The sequence below is a fragment of the Schistocerca nitens genome, unplaced genomic scaffold (assembly GCF_023898315.1).
Source record: "Schistocerca nitens isolate TAMUIC-IGC-003100 unplaced genomic scaffold, iqSchNite1.1 HiC_scaffold_334, whole genome shotgun sequence".
NCBI lineage: Eukaryota > Metazoa > Arthropoda > Insecta > Orthoptera > Acrididae > Schistocerca > Schistocerca nitens.
Window position 1 is genome coordinate 41,534 of NW_026045868.1, and position 20,160 is coordinate 61,693.

A 20,160-nucleotide genomic window follows, 5' to 3' on the forward strand; every position below is an offset into this window, starting at 1 on the left:
ATATTTTCACACGCATGAACGCGGGTGCAAGCCAATGACGCCACTCTCAACAAGACGAAAATTTAAGAATACAGAGTTCCGCGACGGCCGCTGCTTCCTGTGGTTACCGGTTCACCACGCACTGACGCTGGGACTGCAGAAAGCCGTCGCAGGCCCACGAGTGCGCTCCCGTCATTTTCTCGCGCCGACGCCGAGTTTGTGAGTACACACATGTGCTTGGAAGTTTTGGACAGAGCGAACATTCATTTCTTTTTAAGAATCGTAATTCAGTCATTCGAGTGCGGCAAAAGCAATGGTGCAGCGTTTCTTTTCTTAAGATCTCGCAGCTACTTGCAAGTATGTCCACCGCTTAAGACGACAGAAAACTAGCGTCAGCGGTGCGTCAGTGGGAAGTCGGTGAAGTCGCCATTGGAGCCATAAGCCAGTAATTACGACATGTGAATCACTCGCTCATCACGCAGCTGTACGATAGCTCAGTCGGTAGAGCGTTAGGTTTTCAACCAAAGGGTGTTGGGTCCAAGCCTCTGCCTGGGCGAAAATTAATACACTTTCGTAACGGCTAATGTGCTGGCCATGGAAACACTAGAGAAAAGAGTGAGGCCAAGCCGCTTTCTGCCATCGGATTGCTTCTCAAGGTGGCACTTTCACTTGTCGGAAGACGCTTTTGCCACCGGCAGTCGTGGCCGAGTGGTTAAGGCGTCTGACTTGAAATCAGATTCCCTCTGGGAGCGCAGGTTCGAGTCCTGCCGACTGCGAAAATTTTCTCGCTCACAGAAGATGGACGTTCAGCTGCATCCTAGCGGTTGCGTCACTACTAAACACGTGGGTCGCCAGCAATGTGCAGTGTTCTTGGCTACAGGGTGCAGCGCTAAAGTCGCGCCCAGAAGCCACAGCTCATCTCCTCGTCTCGCAGCCGTCCACCAGGTGTCAGTGCAAGTGTCGCCTCTCTGGGCAGTGCAGATGTGTCCATTTTAGCTTGCAGACGATGACGTGCAGCAATTTATGAGCTAGCGCAAGTCAAATGTTTTACCGTGTGTATCTGCTAGATACTGCCTCTCACACGGTGGAGAGGCTCACTCCTTCTTGTGTCTCGTTCTCTGCACACGAGTTGCACGTGGCATCGATATAGCACCGGTTTTCTAGCGTCAGCGAAGTCAATATTACATGAATCGAGTCGACGTGTTTGCTTGTTACGATGATTGAAGCAGAAGAAATGTGTGTGGTGCTTCACTGCATCTGCTGCTCGCCTTTCAGCGTCCCTGTGTCTTATCAGACGAAGACGACTGTGAAATTGGCGACGAGGCAGAGGTTAACGAAGACGTACAAAACAGAGACGTTCCACGTCAGCCGAAATAGCTCAGTTGGGAGAGCGTTAGACTGAAGATCTAAAGGTCCCTGGTTCGATCCCGGGTTTCGGCATGCATTCGTTTTGAAGCTGACGCCAATGGAATTGCTCTGAGTTTGTGATAATGTAACTACCGCCGAGAACAAAAGTGACTCCCTCCTGTAGCTGTTCTGGTTGTCTAGTGCATGCCATAAGAGGAACACAGTAGGCAACTGCCTGGGAAGCAAGAAAATAAAAAAAAAAATGTCCTACCGACTGCGTTCCCTTTTTTGTGTCAGGACGTGAAGAACGTCTCCAACGGAACTGTGAAATGAGCGAAAGCGTGGGAAACATTGCATTCAAAATGCTTGTGAATTTTCGAGTTGCCCAGTGAGTGTCAACAAAACACGTAAATCCTCTGCTCCAACGCATGAGACGTAACGACTGCTGCAATTTGTTTTTGCGTCGTGTGTCAGTATTCTTTGATAGTCTGTTACGAGCTTAGCACGATAAGTTTGTAGACAGCATCCAGGCGACGTTTTATTAGTTGCAGCGATTGCACAACAGTAAAGGACATGAGCCAATGTATAGTTGTGCATCGTGGAAGGTTTGCTAACGTCCTGTGAGCCCGGGTAGCTCAGCCGGTAGAGCATTAGGATTTTAACCTAAGGGTCCAGGGTTCAAATCCCTGTCTGGGCGGAAATTTTAATGCTTTGGTAGTGATTCGTCTAGTAGCGGCGGAAACACTACGGAAGAGAATGTAACTACGCCGTTTCCTGCCACCACAGTGCTTTAAACGGTGGCAGTTGCATGTGACGGGAGAGGATTGCGCTCCGCGCAGTCGTGGCCGAGTGGTTAAGGCGTCTGACTCGAAATCAGATTCCCTCTGGGAGCGTAGGTTCGAGTCCTACCGGCTGCGTGCGATTTTGCGTAAAGAAGAGCAAATATTTTCACACGCATGAACGCGGGTGCAAGCCAATGACGCCACTCTCAACAAGACGAAAATTTAAGAATACAGAGTTCCGCGACGGCCGCTGCTTCCTGTGGTTACCGGTTCACCACGCACTGACGCTGGGACTGCAGAAAGCCGTCGCAGGCCCACGAGTGCGCTCCCGTCATTTTCTCGCGCCGACGCCGAGTTTGTGAGTACACACATGTGCTTGGAAGTTTTGGACAGAGCGAACATTCATTTCTTTTTAAGAATCGTAATTCAGTCATTCGAGTGCGGCAAAAGCAATGGTGCAGCGTTTCTTTTCTTAAGATCTCGCAGCTACTTGCAAGTATGTCCACCGCTTAAGACGACAGAAAACTAGCGTCAGCGGTGCGTCAGTGGGAAGTCGGTGAAGTCGCCATTGGAGCCATAAGCCAGTAATTACGACATGTGAATCACTCGCTCATCACGCAGCTGTACGATAGCTCAGTCGGTAGAGCGTTAGGTTTTCAACCAAAGGGTGTTGGGTCCAAGCCTCTGCCTGGGCGAAAATTAATACACTTTCGTAACGGCTAATGTGCTGGCCATGGAAACACTAGAGAAAAGAGTGAGGCCAAGCCGCTTTCTGCCATCGGATTGCTTCTCAAGGTGGCACTTTCACTTGTCGGAAGACGCTTTTGCCACCGGCAGTCGTGGCCGAGTGGTTAAGGCGTCTGACTTGAAATCAGATTCCCTCTGGGAGCGCAGGTTCGAGTCCTGCCGACTGCGAAAATTTTCTCGCTCACAGAAGATGGACGTTCAGCTGCATCCTAGCGGTTGCGTCACTACTAAACACGTGGGTCGCCAGCAATGTGCAGTGTTCTTGGCTACAGGGTGCAGCGCTAAAGTCGCGCCCAGAAGCCACAGCTCATCTCCTCGTCTCGCAGCCGTCCACCAGGTGTCAGTGCAAGTGTCGCCTCTCTGGGCAGTGCAGATGTGTCCATTTTAGCTTGCAGACGATGACGTGCAGCAATTTATGAGCTAGCGCAAGTCAAATGTTTTACCGTGTGTATCTGCTAGATACTGCCTCTCACACGGTGGAGAGGCTCACTCCTTCTTGTGTCTCGTTCTCTGCACACGAGTTGCACGTGGCATCGATATAGCACCGGTTTTCTAGCGTCAGCGAAGTCAATATTACATGAATCGAGTCGACGTGTTTGCTTGTTACGATGATTGAAGCAGAAGAAATGTGTGTGGTGCTTCACTGCATCTGCTGCTCGCCTTTCAGCGTCCCTGTGTCTTATCAGACGAAGACGACTGTGAAATTGGCGACGAGGCAGAGGTTAACGAAGACGTACAAAACAGAGACGTTCCACGTCAGCCGAAATAGCTCAGTTGGGAGAGCGTTAGACTGAAGATCTAAAGGTCCCTGGTTCGATCCCGGGTTTCGGCATGCATTCGTTTTGAAGCTGACGCCAATGGAATTGCTCTGAGTTTGTGATAATGTAACTACCGCCGAGAACAAAAGTGACTCCCTCCTGTAGCTGTTCTGGTTGTCTAGTGCATGCCATAAGAGGAACACAGTAGGCAACTGCCTGGGAAGCAAGAAAATAAAAAAAAAAATGTCCTACCGACTGCGTTCCCTTTTTTGTGTCAGGACGTGAAGAACGTCTCCAACGGAACTGTGAAATGAGCGAAAGCGTGGGAAACATTGCATTCAAAATGCTTGTGAATTTTCGAGTTGCCCAGTGAGTGTCAACAAAACACGTAAATCCTCTGCTCCAACGCATGAGACGTAACGACTGCTGCAATTTGTTTTTGCGTCGTGTGTCAGTATTCTTTGATAGTCTGTTACGAGCTTAGCACGATAAGTTTGTAGACAGCATCCAGGCGACGTTTTATTAGTTGCAGCGATTGCACAACAGTAAAGGACATGAGCCAATGTATAGTTGTGCATCGTGGAAGGTTTGCTAACGTCCTGTGAGCCCGGGTAGCTCAGCCGGTAGAGCATTAGGATTTTAACCTAAGGGTCCAGGGTTCAAATCCCTGTCTGGGCGGAAATTTTAATGCTTTGGTAGTGATTCGTCTAGTAGCGGCGGAAACACTACGGAAGAGAATGTAACTACGCCGTTTCCTGCCACCACAGTGCTTTAAACGGTGGCAGTTGCATGTGACGGGAGAGGATTGCGCTCCGCGCAGTCGTGGCCGAGTGGTTAAGGCGTCTGACTCGAAATCAGATTCCCTCTGGGAGCGTAGGTTCGAGTCCTACCGGCTGCGTGCGATTTTGCGTAAAGAAGAGCAAATATTTTCACACGCATGAACGCGGGTGCAAGCCAATGACGCCACTCTCAACAAGACGAAAATTTAAGAATACAGAGTTCCGCGACGGCCGCTGCTTCCTGTGGTTACCGGTTCACCACGCACTGACGCTGGGACTGCAGAAAGCCGTCGCAGGCCCACGAGTGCGCTCCCGTCATTTTCTCGCGCCGACGCCGAGTTTGTGAGTACACACATGTGCTTGGAAGTTTTGGACAGAGCGAACATTCATTTCTTTTTAAGAATCGTAATTCAGTCATTCGAGTGCGGCAAAAGCAATGGTGCAGCGTTTCTTTTCTTAAGATCTCGCAGCTACTTGCAAGTATGTCCACCGCTTAAGACGACAGAAAACTAGCGTCAGCGGTGCGTCAGTGGGAAGTCGGTGAAGTCGCCATTGGAGCCATAAGCCAGTAATTACGACATGTGAATCACTCGCTCATCACGCAGCTGTACGATAGCTCAGTCGGTAGAGCGTTAGGTTTTCAACCAAAGGGTGTTGGGTCCAAGCCTCTGCCTGGGCGAAAATTAATACACTTTCGTAACGGCTAATGTGCTGGCCATGGAAACACTAGAGAAAAGAGTGAGGCCAAGCCGCTTTCTGCCATCGGATTGCTTCTCAAGGTGGCACTTTCACTTGTCGGAAGACGCTTTTGCCACCGGCAGTCGTGGCCGAGTGGTTAAGGCGTCTGACTTGAAATCAGATTCCCTCTGGGAGCGCAGGTTCGAGTCCTGCCGACTGCGAAAATTTTCTCGCTCACAGAAGATGGACGTTCAGCTGCATCCTAGCGGTTGCGTCACTACTAAACACGTGGGTCGCCAGCAATGTGCAGTGTTCTTGGCTACAGGGTGCAGCGCTAAAGTCGCGCCCAGAAGCCACAGCTCATCTCCTCGTCTCGCAGCCGTCCACCAGGTGTCAGTGCAAGTGTCGCCTCTCTGGGCAGTGCAGATGTGTCCATTTTAGCTTGCAGACGATGACGTGCAGCAATTTATGAGCTAGCGCAAGTCAAATGTTTTACCGTGTGTATCTGCTAGATACTGCCTCTCACACGGTGGAGAGGCTCACTCCTTCTTGTGTCTCGTTCTCTGCACACGAGTTGCACGTGGCATCGATATAGCACCGGTTTTCTAGCGTCAGCGAAGTCAATATTACATGAATCGAGTCGACGTGTTTGCTTGTTACGATGATTGAAGCAGAAGAAATGTGTGTGGTGCTTCACTGCATCTGCTGCTCGCCTTTCAGCGTCCCTGTGTCTTATCAGACGAAGACGACTGTGAAATTGGCGACGAGGCAGAGGTTAACGAAGACGTACAAAACAGAGACGTTCCACGTCAGCCGAAATAGCTCAGTTGGGAGAGCGTTAGACTGAAGATCTAAAGGTCCCTGGTTCGATCCCGGGTTTCGGCATGCATTCGTTTTGAAGCTGACGCCAATGGAATTGCTCTGAGTTTGTGATAATGTAACTACCGCCGAGAACAAAAGTGACTCCCTCCTGTAGCTGTTCTGGTTGTCTAGTGCATGCCATAAGAGGAACACAGTAGGCAACTGCCTGGGAAGCAAGAAAATAAAAAAAAAAATGTCCTACCGACTGCGTTCCCTTTTTTGTGTCAGGACGTGAAGAACGTCTCCAACGGAACTGTGAAATGAGCGAAAGCGTGGGAAACATTGCATTCAAAATGCTTGTGAATTTTCGAGTTGCCCAGTGAGTGTCAACAAAACACGTAAATCCTCTGCTCCAACGCATGAGACGTAACGACTGCTGCAATTTGTTTTTGCGTCGTGTGTCAGTATTCTTTGATAGTCTGTTACGAGCTTAGCACGATAAGTTTGTAGACAGCATCCAGGCGACGTTTTATTAGTTGCAGCGATTGCACAACAGTAAAGGACATGAGCCAATGTATAGTTGTGCATCGTGGAAGGTTTGCTAACGTCCTGTGAGCCCGGGTAGCTCAGCCGGTAGAGCATTAGGCTTTTAACCTAAGGGTCCAGGGTTCAAATCCCTGTCTGGGCGGAAATTTTAATGCTTTGGTAGTGATTCGTCTAGTAGCGGCGGAAACACTACGGAAGAGAATGTAACTACGCCGTTTCCTGCCACCACAGTGCTTTAAACGGTGGCAGTTGCATGTGACGGGAGAGGATTGCGCTCCGCGCAGTCGTGGCCGAGTGGTTAAGGCGTCTGACTCGAAATCAGATTCCCTCTGGGAGCGTAGGTTCGAGTCCTACCGGCTGCGTGCGATTTTGCGTAAAGAAGAGCAAATATTTTCACACGCATGAACGCGGGTGCAAGCCAATGACGCCACTCTCAACAAGACGAAAATTTAAGAATACAGAGTTCCGCGACGGCCGCTGCTTCCTGTGGTTACCGGTTCACCACGCACTGACGCTGGGACTGCAGAAAGCCGTCGCAGGCCCACGAGTGCGCTCCCGTCATTTTCTCGCGCCGACGCCGAGTTTGTGAGTACACACATGTGCTTGGAAGTTTTGGACAGAGCGAACATTCATTTCTTTTTAAGAATCGTAATTCAGTCATTCGAGTGCGGCAAAAGCAATGGTGCAGCGTTTCTTTTCTTAAGATCTCGCAGCTACTTGCAAGTATGTCCACCGCTTAAGACGACAGAAAACTAGCGTCAGCGGTAAGTCGGTGAAGTCGCCATTGGAGCCATAAGCCAGTAATTACGACATGTGAATCACTCGCTCATCACGCAGCTGTACGATAGCTCAGTCGGTAGAGCGTTAGGTTTTCAACCAAAGGGTGTTGGGTCCAAGCCTCTGCCTGGGCGAAAATTAATACACTTTCGTAACGGCTAATGTGCTGGCCATGGAAACACTAGAGAAAAGAGTGAGGCCAAGCCGCTTTCTGCCATCGGATTGCTTCTCAAGGTGGCACTTTCACTTGTCGGAAGACGCTTTTGCCACCGGCAGTCGTGGCCGAGTGGTTAAGGCGTCTGACTTGAAATCAGATTCCCTCTGGGAGCGCAGGTTCGAGTCCTGCCGACTGCGAAAATTTTCTCGCTCACAGAAGATGGACGTTCAGCTGCATCCTAGCGGTTGCGTCACTACTAAACACGTGGGTCGCCAGCAATGTGCAGTGTTCTTGGCTACAGGGTGCAGCGCTAAAGTCGCGCCCAGAAGCCACAGCTCATCTCCTCGTCTCGCAGCCGTCCACCAGGTGTCAGTGCAAGTGTCGCCTCTCTGGGCAGTGCAGATGTGTCCATTTTAGCTTGCAGACGATGACGTGCAGCAATTTATGAGCTAGCGCAAGTCAAATGTTTTACCGTGTGTATCTGCTAGATACTGCCTCTCACACGGTGGAGAGGCTCACTCCTTCTTGTGTCTCGTTCTCTGCACACGAGTTGCACGTGGCATCGATATAGCACCGGTTTTCTAGCGTCAGCGAAGTCAATATTACATGAATCGAGTCGACGTGTTTGCTTGTTACGATGATTGAAGCAGAAGAAATGTGTGTGGTGCTTCACTGCATCTGCTGCTCGCCTTTCAGCGTCCCTGTGTCTTATCAGACGAAGACGACTGTGAAATTGGCGACGAGGCAGAGGTTAACGAAGACGTACAAAACAGAGACGTTCCACGTCAGCCGAAATAGCTCAGTTGGGAGAGCGTTAGACTGAAGATCTAAAGGTCCCTGGTTCGATCCCGGGTTTCGGCATGCATTCGTTTTGAAGCTGACGCCAATGGAATTGCTCTGAGTTTGTGATAATGTAACTACCGCCGAGAACAAAAGTGACTCCCTCCTGTAGCTGTTCTGGTTGTCTAGTGCATGCCATAAGAGGAACACAGTAGGCAACTGCCTGGGAAGCAAGAAAATAAAAAAAAAAATGTCCTACCGACTGCGTTCCCTTTTTTGTGTCAGGACGTGAAGAACGTCTCCAACGGAACTGTGAAATGAGCGAAAGCGTGGGAAACATTGCATTCAAAATGCTTGTGAATTTTCGAGTTGCCCAGTGAGTGTCAACAAAACACGTAAATCCTCTGCTCCAACGCATGAGACGTAACGACTGCTGCAATTTGTTTTTGCGTCGTGTGTCAGTATTCTTTGATAGTCTGTTACGAGCTTAGCACGATAAGTTTGTAGACAGCATCCAGGCGACGTTTTATTAGTTGCAGCGATTGCACAACAGTAAAGGACATGAGCCAATGTATAGTTGTGCATCGTGGAAGGTTTGCTAACGTCCTGTGAGCCCGGGTAGCTCAGCCGGTAGAGCATTAGGCTTTTAACCTAAGGGTCCAGGGTTCAAATCCCTGTCTGGGCGGAAATTTTAATGCTTTGGTAGTGATTCGTCTAGTAGCGGCGGAAACACTACGGAAGAGAATGTAACTACGCCGTTTCCTGCCACCACAGTGCTTTAAACGGTGGCAGTTGCATGTGACGGGAGAGGATTGCGCTCCGCGCAGTCGTGGCCGAGTGGTTAAGGCGTCTGACTCGAAATCAGATTCCCTCTGGGAGCGTAGGTTCGAGTCCTACCGGCTGCGTGCGATTTTGCGTAAAGAAGAGCAAATATTTTCACACGCATGAACGCGGGTGCAAGCCAATGACGCCACTCTCAACAAGACGAAAATTTAAGAATACAGAGTTCCGCGACGGCCGCTGCTTCCTGTGGTTACCGGTTCACCACGCACTGACGCTGGGACTGCAGAAAGCCGTCGCAGGCCCACGAGTGCGCTCCCGTCATTTTCTCGCGCCGACGCCGAGTTTGTGAGTACACACATGTGCTTGGAAGTTTTGGACAGAGCGAACATTCATTTCTTTTTAAGAATCGTAATTCAGTCATTCGAGTGCGGCAAAAGCAATGGTGCAGCGTTTCTTTTCTTAAGATCTCGCAGCTACTTGCAAGTATGTCCACCGCTTAAGACGACAGAAAACTAGCGTCAGCGGTAAGTCGGTGAAGTCGCCATTGGAGCCATAAGCCAGTAATTACGACATGTGAATCACTCGCTCATCACGCAGCTGTACGATAGCTCAGTCGGTAGAGCGTTAGGTTTTCAACCAAAGGGTGTTGGGTCCAAGCCTCTGCCTGGGCGAAAATTAATACACTTTCGTAACGGCTAATGTGCTGGCCATGGAAACACTAGAGAAAAGAGTGAGGCCAAGCCGCTTTCTGCCATCGGATTGCTTCTCAAGGTGGCACTTTCACTTGTCGGAAGACGCTTTTGCCACCGGCAGTCGTGGCCGAGTGGTTAAGGCGTCTGACTTGAAATCAGATTCCCTCTGGGAGCGCAGGTTCGAGTCCTGCCGACTGCGAAAATTTTCTCGCTCACAGAAGATGGACGTTCAGCTGCATCCTAGCGGTTGCGTCACTACTAAACACGTGGGTCGCCAGCAATGTGCAGTGTTCTTGGCTACAGGGTGCAGCGCTAAAGTCGCGCCCAGAAGCCACAGCTCATCTCCTCGTCTCGCAGCCGTCCACCAGGTGTCAGTGCAAGTGTCGCCTCTCTGGGCAGTGCAGATGTGTCCATTTTAGCTTGCAGACGATGACGTGCAGCAATTTATGAGCTAGCGCAAGTCAAATGTTTTACCGTGTGTATCTGCTAGATACTGCCTCTCACACGGTGGAGAGGCTCACTCCTTCTTGTGTCTCGTTCTCTGCACACGAGTTGCACGTGGCATCGATATAGCACCGGTTTTCTAGCGTCAGCGAAGTCAATATTACATGAATCGAGTCGACGTGTTTGCTTGTTACGATGATTGAAGCAGAAGAAATGTGTGTGGTGCTTCACTGCATCTGCTGCTCGCCTTTCAGCGTCCCTGTGTCTTATCAGACGAAGACGACTGTGAAATTGGCGACGAGGCAGAGGTTAACGAAGACGTACAAAACAGAGACGTTCCACGTCAGCCGAAATAGCTCAGTTGGGAGAGCGTTAGACTGAAGATCTAAAGGTCCCTGGTTCGATCCCGGGTTTCGGCATGCATTCGTTTTGAAGCTGACGCCAATGGAATTGCTCTGAGTTTGTGATAATGTAACTACCGCCGAGAACAAAAGTGACTCCCTCCTGTAGCTGTTCTGGTTGTCTAGTGCATGCCATAAGAGGAACACAGTAGGCAACTGCCTGGGAAGCAAGAAAATAAAAAAAAAAATGTCCTACCGACTGCGTTCCCTTTTTTGTGTCAGGACGTGAAGAACGTCTCCAACGGAACTGTGAAATGAGCGAAAGCGTGGGAAACATTGCATTCAAAATGCTTGTGAATTTTCGAGTTGCCCAGTGAGTGTCAACAAAACACGTAAATCCTCTGCTCCAACGCATGAGACGTAACGACTGCTGCAATTTGTTTTTGCGTCGTGTGTCAGTATTCTTTGATAGTCTGTTACGAGCTTAGCACGATAAGTTTGTAGACAGCATCCAGGCGACGTTTTATTAGTTGCAGCGATTGCACAACAGTAAAGGACATGAGCCAATGTATAGTTGTGCATCGTGGAAGGTTTGCTAACGTCCTGTGAGCCCGGGTAGCTCAGCCGGTAGAGCATTAGGCTTTTAACCTAAGGGTCCAGGGTTCAAATCCCTGTCTGGGCGGAAATTTTAATGCTTTGGTAGTGATTCGTCTAGTAGCGGCGGAAACACTACGGAAGAGAATGTAACTACGCCGTTTCCTGCCACCACAGTGCTTTAAACGGTGGCAGTTGCATGTGACGGGAGAGGATTGCGCTCCGCGCAGTCGTGGCCGAGTGGTTAAGGCGTCTGACTCGAAATCAGATTCCCTCTGGGAGCGTAGGTTCGAGTCCTACCGGCTGCGTGCGATTTTGCGTAAAGAAGAGCAAATATTTTCACACGCATGAACGCGGGTGCAAGCCAATGACGCCACTCTCAACAAGACGAAAATTTAAGAATACAGAGTTCCGCGACGGCCGCTGCTTCCTGTGGTTACCGGTTCACCACGCACTGACGCTGGGACTGCAGAAAGCCGTCGCAGGCCCACGAGTGCGCTCCCGTCATTTTCTCGCGCCGACGCCGAGTTTGTGAGTACACACATGTGCTTGGAAGTTTTGGACAGAGCGAACATTCATTTCTTTTTAAGAATCGTAATTCAGTCATTCGAGTGCGGCAAAAGCAATGGTGCAGCGTTTCTTTTCTTAAGATCTCGCAGCTACTTGCAAGTATGTCCACCGCTTAAGACGACAGAAAACTAGCGTCAGCGGTGCGTCAGTGGGAAGTCGGTGAAGTCGCCATTGGAGCCATAAGCCAGTAATTACGACATGTGAATCACTCGCTCATCACGCAGCTGTACGATAGCTCAGTCGGTAGAGCGTTAGGTTTTCAACCAAAGGGTGTTGGGTCCAAGCCTCTGCCTGGGCGAAAATTAATACACTTTCGTAACGGCTAATGTGCTGGCCATGGAAACACTAGAGAAAAGAGTGAGGCCAAGCCGCTTTCTGCCATCGGATTGCTTCTCAAGGTGGCACTTTCACTTGTCGGAAGACGCTTTTGCCACCGGCAGTCGTGGCCGAGTGGTTAAGGCGTCTGACTTGAAATCAGATTCCCTCCGGGAGCGCAGGTTCGAGTCCTGCCGACTGCGAAAATTTTCTCGCTCACAGAAGATGGACGTTCAGCTGCATCCTAGCGGTTGCGTCACTACTAAACACGTGGGTCGCCAGCAATGTGCAGTGTTCTTGGCTACAGGGTGCAGCGCTAAAGTCGCGCCCAGAAGCCACAGCTCATCTCCTCGTCTCGCAGCCGTCCACCAGGTGTCAGTGCAAGTGTCGCCTCTCTGGGCAGTGCAGATGTGTCCATTTTAGCTTGCAGACGATGACGTGCAGCAATTTATGAGCTAGCGCAAGTCAAATGTTTTACCGTGTGTATCTGCTAGATACTGCCTCTCACACGGTGGAGAGGCTCACTCCTTCTTGTGTCTCGTTCTCTGCACACGAGTTGCACGTGGCATCGATATAGCACCGGTTTTCTAGCGTCAGCGAAGTCAATATTACATGAATCGAGTCGACGTGTTTGCTTGTTACGATGATTGAAGCAGAAGAAATGTGTGTGGTGCTTCACTGCATCTGCTGCTCGCCTTTCAGCGTCCCTGTGTCTTATCAGACGAAGACGACTGTGAAATTGGCGACGAGGCAGAGGTTAACGAAGACGTACAAAACAGAGACGTTCCACGTCAGCCGAAATAGCTCAGTTGGGAGAGCGTTAGACTGAAGATCTAAAGGTCCCTGGTTCGATCCCGGGTTTCGGCATGCATTCGTTTTGAAGCTGACGCCAATGGAATTGCTCTGAGTTTGTGATAATGTAACTACCGCCGAGAACAAAAGTGACTCCCTCCTGTAGCTGTTCTGGTTGTCTAGTGCATGCCATAAGAGGAACACAGTAGGCAACTGCCTGGGAAGCAAGAAAATAAAAAAAAAAAATGTCCTACCGACTGCGTTCCCTTTTTTGTGTCAGGACGTGAAGAACGTCTCCAACGGAACTGTGAAATGAGCGAAAGCGTGGGAAACATTGCATTCAAAATGCTTGTGAATTTTCGAGTTGCCCAGTGAGTGTCAACAAAACACGTAAATCCTCTGCTCCAACGCATGAGACGTAACGACTGCTGCAATTTGTTTTTGCGTCGTGTGTCAGTATTCTTTGATAGTCTGTTACGAGCTTAGCACGATAAGTTTGTAGACAGCATCCAGGCGACGTTTTATTAGTTGCAGCGATTGCACAACAGTAAAGGACATGAGCCAATGTATAGTTGTGCATCGTGGAAGGTTTGCTAACGTCCTGTGAGCCCGGGTAGCTCAGCCGGTAGAGCATTAGGCTTTTAACCTAAGGGTCCAGGGTTCAAATCCCTGTCTGGGCGGAAATTTTAATGCTTTGGTAGTGATTCGTCTAGTAGCGGCGGAAACACTACGGAAGAGAATGTAACTACGCCGTTTCCTGCCACCACAGTGCTTTAAACGGTGGCAGTTGCATGTGACGGGAGAGGATTGCGCTCCGCGCAGTCGTGGCCGAGTGGTTAAGGCGTCTGACTCGAAATCAGATTCCCTCTGGGAGCGTAGGTTCGAGTCCTACCGGCTGTGTGCGATTTTGCGTAAAGAAGAGCAAATATTTTCACACGCATGAACGCGGGTGCAAGCCAATGACGCCACTCTCAACAAGACGAAAATTTAAGAATACAGAGTTCCGCGACGGCCGCTGCTTCCTGTGGTTACCGGTTCACCACGCACTGACGCTGGGACTGCAGAAAGCCGTCGCAGGCCCACGAGTGCGCTCCCGTCATTTTCTCGCGCCGACGCCGAGTTTGTGAGTACACACATGTGCTTGGAAGTTTTGGACAGAGCGAACATTCATTTCTTTTTAAGAATCGTAATTCAGTCATTCGAGTGCGGCAAAAGCAATGGTGCAGCGTTTCTTTTCTTAAGATCTCGCAGCTACTTGCAAGTATGTCCACCGCTTAAGACGACAGAAAACTAGCGTCAGCGGTGCGTCAGTGGGAAGTCGGTGAAGTCGCCATTGGAGCCATAAGCCAGTAATTACGACATGTGAATCACTCGCTCATCACGCAGCTGTACGATAGCTCAGTCGGTAGAGCGTTAGGTTTTCAACCAAAGGGTGTTGGGTCCAAGCCTCTGCCTGGGCGAAAATTAATACACTTTCGTAACGGCTAATGTGCTGGCCATGGAAACACTAGAGAAAAGAGTGAGGCCAAGCCGCTTTCTGCCATCGGATTGCTTCTCAAGGTGGCACTTTCACTTGTCGGAAGACGCTTTTGCCACCGGCAGTCGTGGCCGAGTGGTTAAGGCGTCTGACTTGAAATCAGATTCCCTCCGGGAGCGCAGGTTCGAGTCCTGCCGACTGCGAAAATTTTCTCGCTCACAGAAGATGGACGTTCAGCTGCATCCTAGCGGTTGCGTCACTACTAAACACGTGGGTCGCCAGCAATGTGCAGTGTTCTTGGCTACAGGGTGCAGCGCTAAAGTCGCGCCCAGAAGCCACAGCTCATCTCCTCGTCTCGCAGCCGTCCACCAGGTGTCAGTGCAAGTGTCGCCTCTCTGGGCAGTGCAGATGTGTCCATTTTAGCTTGCAGACGATGACGTGCAGCAATTTATGAGCTAGCGCAAGTCAAATGTTTTACCGTGTGTATCTGCTAGATACTGCCTCTCACACGGTGGAGAGGCTCACTCCTTCTTGTGTCTCGTTCTCTGCACACGAGTTGCACGTGGCATCGATATAGCACCGGTTTTCTAGCGTCAGCGAAGTCAATATTACATGAATCGAGTCGACGTGTTTGCTTGTTACGATGATTGAAGCAGAAGAAATGTGTGTGGTGCTTCACTGCATCTGCTGCTCGCCTTTCAGCGTCCCTGTGTCTTATCAGACGAAGACGACTGTGAAATTGGCGACGAGGCAGAGGTTAACGAAGACGTACAAAACAGAGACGTTCCACGTCAGCCGAAATAGCTCAGTTGGGAGAGCGTTAGACTGAAGATCTAAAGGTCCCTGGTTCGATCCCGGGTTTCGGCATGCATTCGTTTTGAAGCTGACGCCAATGGAATTGCTCTGAGTTTGTGATAATGTAACTACCGCCGAGAACAAAAGTGACTCCCTCCTGTAGCTGTTCTGGTTGTCTAGTGCATGCCATAAGAGGAACACAGTAGGCAACTGCCTGGGAAGCAAGAAAATAAAAAAAAAAAATGTCCTACCGACTGCGTTCCCTTTTTTGTGTCAGGACGTGAAGAACGTCTCCAACGGAACTGTGAAATGAGCGAAAGCGTGGGAAACATTGCATTCAAAATGCTTGTGAATTTTCGAGTTGCCCAGTGAGTGTCAACAAAACACGTAAATCCTCTGCTCCAACGCATGAGACGTAACGACTGCTGCAATTTGTTTTTGCGTCGTGTGTCAGTATTCTTTGATAGTCTGTTACGAGCTTAGCACGATAAGTTTGTAGACAGCATCCAGGCGACGTTTTATTAGTTGCAGCGATTGCACAACAGTAAAGGACATGAGCCAATGTATAGTTGTGCATCGTGGAAGGTTTGCTAACGTCCTGTGAGCCCGGGTAGCTCAGCCGGTAGAGCATTAGGCTTTTAACCTAAGGGTCCAGGGTTCAAATCCCTGTCTGGGCGGAAATTTTAATGCTTTGGTAGTGATTCGTCTAGTAGCGGCGGAAACACTACGGAAGAGAATGTAACTACGCCGTTTCCTGCCACCACAGTGCTTTAAACGGTGGCAGTTGCATGTGACGGGAGAGGATTGCGCTCCGCGCAGTCGTGGCCGAGTGGTTAAGGCGTCTGACTCGAAATCAGATTCCCTCTGGGAGCGTAGGTTCGAGTCCTACCGGCTGTGTGCGATTTTGCGTAAAGAAGAGCAAATATTTTCACACGCATGAACGCGGGTGCAAGCCAATGACGCCACTCTCAACAAGACGAAAATTTAAGAATACAGAGTTCCGCGACGGCCGCTGCTTCCTGTGGTTACCGGTTCACCACGCACTGACGCTGGGACTGCAGAAAGCCGTCGCAGGCCCACGAGTGCGCTCCCGTCATTTTCTCGCGCCGACGCCGAGTTTGTGAGTACACACATGTGCTTGGAAGTTTTGGACAGAGCGAACATTCATTTCTTTTTAAGAATCGTAATTCAGTCATTCGAGTGCGGCAAAAGCAATGGTGCAGCGTTTCTTTTCTTAAGATCTCGCAGCTACTTGCAAGTATGTCCACCGCTTAAGACGACAGAAAACTAGCGTCAGCGGTGCGTCAGTGGGAAGTCGGTGAAGTCGCCATTGGAGCCATAAGCCAGTAATTACGACATGTGAATCACTCGCTCATCACGCAGCTGTACGATAGCTCAGTCGGTAGAGCGTTAGGTTTTCAACCAAAGGGTGTTGGGTCCAAGCCTCTGCCTGGGCGAAAATTAATACACTTTCGTAACGGCTAATGTGCTGGCCATGGAAACACTAGAGAAAAGAGTGAGGCCAAGCCGCTTTCTGCCATCGGATTGCTTCTCAAGGTGGCACTTTCACTTGTCGGAAGACGCTTTTGCCACCGGCAGTCGTGGCCGAGTGGTTAAGGCGTCTGACTTGAAATCAGATTCCCTCCGGGAGCGCAGGTTCGAGTCCTGCCGACTGCGAAAATTTTCTCGCTCACAGAAGATGGACGTTCAGCTGCATCCTAGCGGTTGCGTCACTACTAAACACGTGGGTCGCCAGCAATGTGCAGTGTTCTTGGCTACAGGGTGCAGCGCTAAAGTCGCGCCCAGAAGCCACAGCTCATCTCCTCGTCTCGCAGCCGTCCACCAGGTGTCAGTGCAAGTGTCGCCTCTCTGGGCAGTGCAGATGTGTCCATTTTAGCTTGCAGACGATGACGTGCAGCAATTTATGAGCTAGCGCAAGTCAAATGTTTTACCGTGTGTATCTGCTAGATACTGCCTCTCACACGGTGGAGAGGCTCACTCCTTCTTGTGTCTCGTTCTCTGCACACGAGTTGCACGTGGCATCGATATAGCACCGGTTTTCTAGCGTCAGCGAAGTCAATATTACATGAATCGAGTCGACGTGTTTGCTTGTTACGATGATTGAAGCAGAAGAAATGTGTGTGGTGCTTCACTGCATCTGCTGCTCGCCTTTCAGCGTCCCTGTGTCTTATCAGACGAAGACGACTGTGAAATTGGCGACGAGGCAGAGGTTAACGAAGACGTACAAAACAGAGACGTTCCACGTCAGCCGAAATAGCTCAGTTGGGAGAGCGTTAGACTGAAGATCTAAAGGTCCCTGGTTCGATCCCGGGTTTCGGCATGCATTCGTTTTGAAGCTGACGCCAATGGAATTGCTCTGAGTTTGTGATAATGTAACTACCGCCGAGAACAAAAGTGACTCCCTCCTGTAGCTGTTCTGGTTGTCTAGTGCATGCCATAAGAGGAACACAGTAGGCAACTGCCTGGGAAGCAAGAAAATAAAAAAAAAATGTCCTACCGACTGCGTTCCCTTTTTTGTGTCAGGACGTGAAGAACGTCTCCAACGGAACTGTGAAATGAGCGAAAGCGTGGGAAACATTGCATTCAAAATGCTTGTGAATTTTCGAGTTGCCCAGTGAGTGTCAACAAAACACGTAAATCCTCTGCTCCAACGCATGAGACGTAACGACTGCTGCAATTTGTTTTTGCGTCGTGTGTCAGTATTCTTTGATAGTCTGTTACGAGCTTAGCACGATAAGTTTGTAGACAGCATCCAGGCGACGTTTTATTAGTTGCAGCGATTGCACAACAGTAAAGGACATGAGCCAATGTATAGTTGTGCATCGTGGAAGGTTTGCTAACGTCCTGTGAGCCCGGGTAGCTCAGCCGGTAGAGCATTAGGCTTTTAACCTAAGGGTCCAGGGTTCAAATCCCTGTCTGGGCGGAAATTTTAATGCTTTGGTAGTGATTCGTCTAGTAGCGGCGGAAACACTACGGAAGAGAATGTAACTACGCCGTTTCCTGCCACCACAGTGCTTTAAACGGTGGCAGTTGCATGTGACGGGAGAGGATTGCGCTCCGCGCAGTCGTGGCCGAGTGGTTAAGGCGTCTGACTCGAAATCAGATTCCCTCTGGGAGCGTAGGTTCGAGTCCTACCGGCTGTGTGCGATTTTGCGTAAAGAAGAGCAAATATTTTCACACGCATGAACGCGGGTGCAAGCCAATGACGCCACTCTCAACAAGACGAAAATTTAAGAATACAGAGTTCCGCGACGGCCGCTGCTTCCTGTGGTTACCGGTTCACCACGCACTGACGCTGGGACTGCAGAAAGCCGTCGCAGGCCCACGAGTGCGCTCCCGTCATTTTCTCGCGCCGACGCCGAGTTTGTGAGTACACACATGTGCTTGGAAGTTTTGGACAGAGCGAACATTCATTTCTTTTTAAGAATCGTAATTCAGTCATTCGAGTGCGGCAAAAGCAATGGTGCAGCGTTTCTTTTCTTAAGATCTCGCAGCTACTTGCAAGTATGTCCACCGCTTAAGACGACAGAAAACTAGCGTCAGCGGTGCGTCAGTGGGAAGTCGGTGAAGTCGCCATTGGAGCCATAAGCCAGTAATTACGACATGTGAATCACTCGCTCATCACGCAGCTGTACGATAGCTCAGTCGGTAGAGCGTTAGGTTTTCAACCAAAGGGTGTTGGGTCCAAGCCTCTGCCTGGGCGAAAATTAATACACTTTCGTAACGGCTAATGTGCTGGCCATGGAAACACTAGAGAAAAGAGTGAGGCCAAGCCGCTTTCTGCCATCGGATTGCTTCTCAAGGTGGCACTTTCACTTGTCGGAAGACGCTTTTGCCACCGGCAGTCGTGGCCGAGTGGTTAAGGCGTCTGACTTGAAATCAGATTCCCTCTGGGAGCGCAGGTTCGAGTCCTGCCGACTGCGAAAATTTTCTCGCTCACAGAAGATGGACGTTCAGCTGCATCCTAGCGGTTGCGTCACTACTAAACACGTGGGTCGCCAGCAATGTGCAGTGTTCTTGGCTACAGGGTGCAGCGCTAAAGTCGCGCCCAGAAGCCACAGCTCATCTCCTCGTCTCGCAGCCGTCCACCAGGTGTCAGTGCAAGTGTCGCCTCTCTGGGCAGTGCAGATGTGTCCATTTTAGCTTGCAGACGATGACGTGCAGCAATTTATGAGCTAGCGCAAGTCAAATGTTTTACCGTGTGTATCTGCTAGATACTGCCTCTCACACGGTGGAGAGGCTCACTCCTTCTTGTGTCTCGTTCTCTGCACACGAGTTGCACGTGGCATCGATATAGCACCGGTTTTCTAGCGTCAGCGAAGTCAATATTACATGAATCGAGTCGACGTGTTTGCTTGTTACGATGATTGAAGCAGAAGAAATGTGTGTGGTGCTTCACTGCATCTGCTGCTCGCCTTTCAGCGTCCCTGTGTCTTATCAGACGAAGACGACTGTGAAATTGGCGACGAGGCAGAGGTTAACGAAGACGTACAAAACAGAGACGTTCCACGTCAGCCGAAATAGCTCAGTTGGGAGAGCGTTAGACTGAAGATCTAAAGGTCCCTGGTTCGATCCCGGGTTTCGGCATGCATTCGTTTTGAAGCTGACGCCAATGGAATTGCTCTGAGTTTGTGATAATGTAACTACCGCCGAGAACAAAAGTGACTCCCTCCTGTAGCTGTTCTGGTTGTCTAGTGCATGCCATAAGAGGAACACAGTAGGCAACTGCCTGGGAAGCAAGAAAATAAAAAAAAAAATGTCCTACCGACTGCGTTCCCTTTTTTGTGTCAGGACGTGAAGAACGTCTCCAACGGAACTGTGAAATGAGCGAAAGCGTGGGAAACATTGCATTCAAAATGCTTGTGAATTTTCGAGTTGCCCAGTGAGTGTCAACAAAACACGTAAATCCTCTGCTCCAACGCATGAGACGTAACGACTGCTGCAATTTGTTTTTGCGTCGTGTGTCAGTATTCTTTGATAGTCTGTTACGAGCTTAGCACGATAAGTTTGTAGACAGCATCCAGGCGACGTTTTATTAGTTGCAGCGATTGCACAACAGTAAAGGACATGAGCCAATGTATAGTTGTGCATCGTGGAAGGTTTGCTAATGTCCTGTGAGCCCGGGTAGCTCAGCCGGTAGAGCATTAGGCTTTTAACCTAAGGGTCCAGGGTTCAAATCCCTGTCTGGGCGGAAATTTTAATGCT

The 20,160-nt window shown here is 50.0% G+C and overlaps 35 non-coding genes across 35 annotated transcripts; all 35 read left to right on the forward strand.

Annotated features, from left to right (window-relative positions):
* The first annotated feature begins 673 nt into the window (after positions 1 to 673).
* Positions 674 to 755, forward strand: Trnas-uga (transfer RNA serine (anticodon UGA)). The gene has a single exon. It is a non-coding gene; the product is annotated as a tRNA-Ser (tRNA).
* A 591-nt stretch (positions 756 to 1,346) lies between these two features.
* Trnaf-gaa (transfer RNA phenylalanine (anticodon GAA)) lies at positions 1,347 to 1,419 on the forward strand. The gene has a single exon. It is a non-coding gene; the product is annotated as a tRNA-Phe (tRNA).
* Positions 1,420 to 1,950: 531 nt separating this feature from the next.
* Positions 1,951 to 2,023, forward strand: Trnak-uuu (transfer RNA lysine (anticodon UUU)). The gene has a single exon. It is a non-coding gene; the product is annotated as a tRNA-Lys (tRNA).
* A 138-nt stretch (positions 2,024 to 2,161) lies between these two features.
* On the forward strand, positions 2,162 to 2,243 carry Trnas-cga (transfer RNA serine (anticodon CGA)). The gene has a single exon. It is a non-coding gene; the product is annotated as a tRNA-Ser (tRNA).
* A 698-nt stretch (positions 2,244 to 2,941) lies between these two features.
* On the forward strand, positions 2,942 to 3,023 carry Trnas-uga (transfer RNA serine (anticodon UGA)). Its single transcript has one exon. It is a non-coding gene; the product is annotated as a tRNA-Ser (tRNA).
* A 591-nt stretch (positions 3,024 to 3,614) lies between these two features.
* Positions 3,615 to 3,687, forward strand: Trnaf-gaa (transfer RNA phenylalanine (anticodon GAA)). Its single transcript has one exon. It is a non-coding gene; the product is annotated as a tRNA-Phe (tRNA).
* A 531-nt stretch (positions 3,688 to 4,218) lies between these two features.
* Positions 4,219 to 4,291, forward strand: Trnak-uuu (transfer RNA lysine (anticodon UUU)). The gene has a single exon. It is a non-coding gene; the product is annotated as a tRNA-Lys (tRNA).
* A 138-nt stretch (positions 4,292 to 4,429) lies between these two features.
* Trnas-cga (transfer RNA serine (anticodon CGA)) lies at positions 4,430 to 4,511 on the forward strand. Its single transcript has one exon. It is a non-coding gene; the product is annotated as a tRNA-Ser (tRNA).
* Positions 4,512 to 5,209: 698 nt separating this feature from the next.
* On the forward strand, positions 5,210 to 5,291 carry Trnas-uga (transfer RNA serine (anticodon UGA)). Its single transcript has one exon. It is a non-coding gene; the product is annotated as a tRNA-Ser (tRNA).
* A 591-nt stretch (positions 5,292 to 5,882) lies between these two features.
* Positions 5,883 to 5,955, forward strand: Trnaf-gaa (transfer RNA phenylalanine (anticodon GAA)). Its single transcript has one exon. It is a non-coding gene; the product is annotated as a tRNA-Phe (tRNA).
* Positions 5,956 to 6,486: 531 nt separating this feature from the next.
* Trnak-uuu (transfer RNA lysine (anticodon UUU)) lies at positions 6,487 to 6,559 on the forward strand. Its single transcript has one exon. It is a non-coding gene; the product is annotated as a tRNA-Lys (tRNA).
* A 138-nt stretch (positions 6,560 to 6,697) lies between these two features.
* Positions 6,698 to 6,779, forward strand: Trnas-cga (transfer RNA serine (anticodon CGA)). The gene has a single exon. It is a non-coding gene; the product is annotated as a tRNA-Ser (tRNA).
* Positions 6,780 to 7,466: 687 nt separating this feature from the next.
* On the forward strand, positions 7,467 to 7,548 carry Trnas-uga (transfer RNA serine (anticodon UGA)). The gene has a single exon. It is a non-coding gene; the product is annotated as a tRNA-Ser (tRNA).
* A 591-nt stretch (positions 7,549 to 8,139) lies between these two features.
* On the forward strand, positions 8,140 to 8,212 carry Trnaf-gaa (transfer RNA phenylalanine (anticodon GAA)). Its single transcript has one exon. It is a non-coding gene; the product is annotated as a tRNA-Phe (tRNA).
* A 531-nt stretch (positions 8,213 to 8,743) lies between these two features.
* Trnak-uuu (transfer RNA lysine (anticodon UUU)) lies at positions 8,744 to 8,816 on the forward strand. Its single transcript has one exon. It is a non-coding gene; the product is annotated as a tRNA-Lys (tRNA).
* Positions 8,817 to 8,954: 138 nt separating this feature from the next.
* Trnas-cga (transfer RNA serine (anticodon CGA)) lies at positions 8,955 to 9,036 on the forward strand. Its single transcript has one exon. It is a non-coding gene; the product is annotated as a tRNA-Ser (tRNA).
* Positions 9,037 to 9,723: 687 nt separating this feature from the next.
* On the forward strand, positions 9,724 to 9,805 carry Trnas-uga (transfer RNA serine (anticodon UGA)). Its single transcript has one exon. It is a non-coding gene; the product is annotated as a tRNA-Ser (tRNA).
* Positions 9,806 to 10,396: 591 nt separating this feature from the next.
* Trnaf-gaa (transfer RNA phenylalanine (anticodon GAA)) lies at positions 10,397 to 10,469 on the forward strand. The gene has a single exon. It is a non-coding gene; the product is annotated as a tRNA-Phe (tRNA).
* A 531-nt stretch (positions 10,470 to 11,000) lies between these two features.
* On the forward strand, positions 11,001 to 11,073 carry Trnak-uuu (transfer RNA lysine (anticodon UUU)). Its single transcript has one exon. It is a non-coding gene; the product is annotated as a tRNA-Lys (tRNA).
* A 138-nt stretch (positions 11,074 to 11,211) lies between these two features.
* Trnas-cga (transfer RNA serine (anticodon CGA)) lies at positions 11,212 to 11,293 on the forward strand. Its single transcript has one exon. It is a non-coding gene; the product is annotated as a tRNA-Ser (tRNA).
* A 698-nt stretch (positions 11,294 to 11,991) lies between these two features.
* Trnas-uga (transfer RNA serine (anticodon UGA)) lies at positions 11,992 to 12,073 on the forward strand. The gene has a single exon. It is a non-coding gene; the product is annotated as a tRNA-Ser (tRNA).
* Positions 12,074 to 12,664: 591 nt separating this feature from the next.
* Trnaf-gaa (transfer RNA phenylalanine (anticodon GAA)) lies at positions 12,665 to 12,737 on the forward strand. Its single transcript has one exon. It is a non-coding gene; the product is annotated as a tRNA-Phe (tRNA).
* Positions 12,738 to 13,269: 532 nt separating this feature from the next.
* Trnak-uuu (transfer RNA lysine (anticodon UUU)) lies at positions 13,270 to 13,342 on the forward strand. The gene has a single exon. It is a non-coding gene; the product is annotated as a tRNA-Lys (tRNA).
* Positions 13,343 to 13,480: 138 nt separating this feature from the next.
* Trnas-cga (transfer RNA serine (anticodon CGA)) lies at positions 13,481 to 13,562 on the forward strand. Its single transcript has one exon. It is a non-coding gene; the product is annotated as a tRNA-Ser (tRNA).
* A 698-nt stretch (positions 13,563 to 14,260) lies between these two features.
* On the forward strand, positions 14,261 to 14,342 carry Trnas-uga (transfer RNA serine (anticodon UGA)). Its single transcript has one exon. It is a non-coding gene; the product is annotated as a tRNA-Ser (tRNA).
* A 591-nt stretch (positions 14,343 to 14,933) lies between these two features.
* On the forward strand, positions 14,934 to 15,006 carry Trnaf-gaa (transfer RNA phenylalanine (anticodon GAA)). The gene has a single exon. It is a non-coding gene; the product is annotated as a tRNA-Phe (tRNA).
* A 532-nt stretch (positions 15,007 to 15,538) lies between these two features.
* Positions 15,539 to 15,611, forward strand: Trnak-uuu (transfer RNA lysine (anticodon UUU)). Its single transcript has one exon. It is a non-coding gene; the product is annotated as a tRNA-Lys (tRNA).
* Positions 15,612 to 15,749: 138 nt separating this feature from the next.
* Trnas-cga (transfer RNA serine (anticodon CGA)) lies at positions 15,750 to 15,831 on the forward strand. Its single transcript has one exon. It is a non-coding gene; the product is annotated as a tRNA-Ser (tRNA).
* Positions 15,832 to 16,529: 698 nt separating this feature from the next.
* Trnas-uga (transfer RNA serine (anticodon UGA)) lies at positions 16,530 to 16,611 on the forward strand. Its single transcript has one exon. It is a non-coding gene; the product is annotated as a tRNA-Ser (tRNA).
* A 591-nt stretch (positions 16,612 to 17,202) lies between these two features.
* On the forward strand, positions 17,203 to 17,275 carry Trnaf-gaa (transfer RNA phenylalanine (anticodon GAA)). The gene has a single exon. It is a non-coding gene; the product is annotated as a tRNA-Phe (tRNA).
* Positions 17,276 to 17,805: 530 nt separating this feature from the next.
* Trnak-uuu (transfer RNA lysine (anticodon UUU)) lies at positions 17,806 to 17,878 on the forward strand. The gene has a single exon. It is a non-coding gene; the product is annotated as a tRNA-Lys (tRNA).
* Positions 17,879 to 18,016: 138 nt separating this feature from the next.
* On the forward strand, positions 18,017 to 18,098 carry Trnas-cga (transfer RNA serine (anticodon CGA)). Its single transcript has one exon. It is a non-coding gene; the product is annotated as a tRNA-Ser (tRNA).
* A 698-nt stretch (positions 18,099 to 18,796) lies between these two features.
* On the forward strand, positions 18,797 to 18,878 carry Trnas-uga (transfer RNA serine (anticodon UGA)). The gene has a single exon. It is a non-coding gene; the product is annotated as a tRNA-Ser (tRNA).
* Positions 18,879 to 19,469: 591 nt separating this feature from the next.
* Positions 19,470 to 19,542, forward strand: Trnaf-gaa (transfer RNA phenylalanine (anticodon GAA)). The gene has a single exon. It is a non-coding gene; the product is annotated as a tRNA-Phe (tRNA).
* A 531-nt stretch (positions 19,543 to 20,073) lies between these two features.
* On the forward strand, positions 20,074 to 20,146 carry Trnak-uuu (transfer RNA lysine (anticodon UUU)). Its single transcript has one exon. It is a non-coding gene; the product is annotated as a tRNA-Lys (tRNA).
* The last annotated feature ends 14 nt before the right edge of the window (positions 20,147 to 20,160 follow it).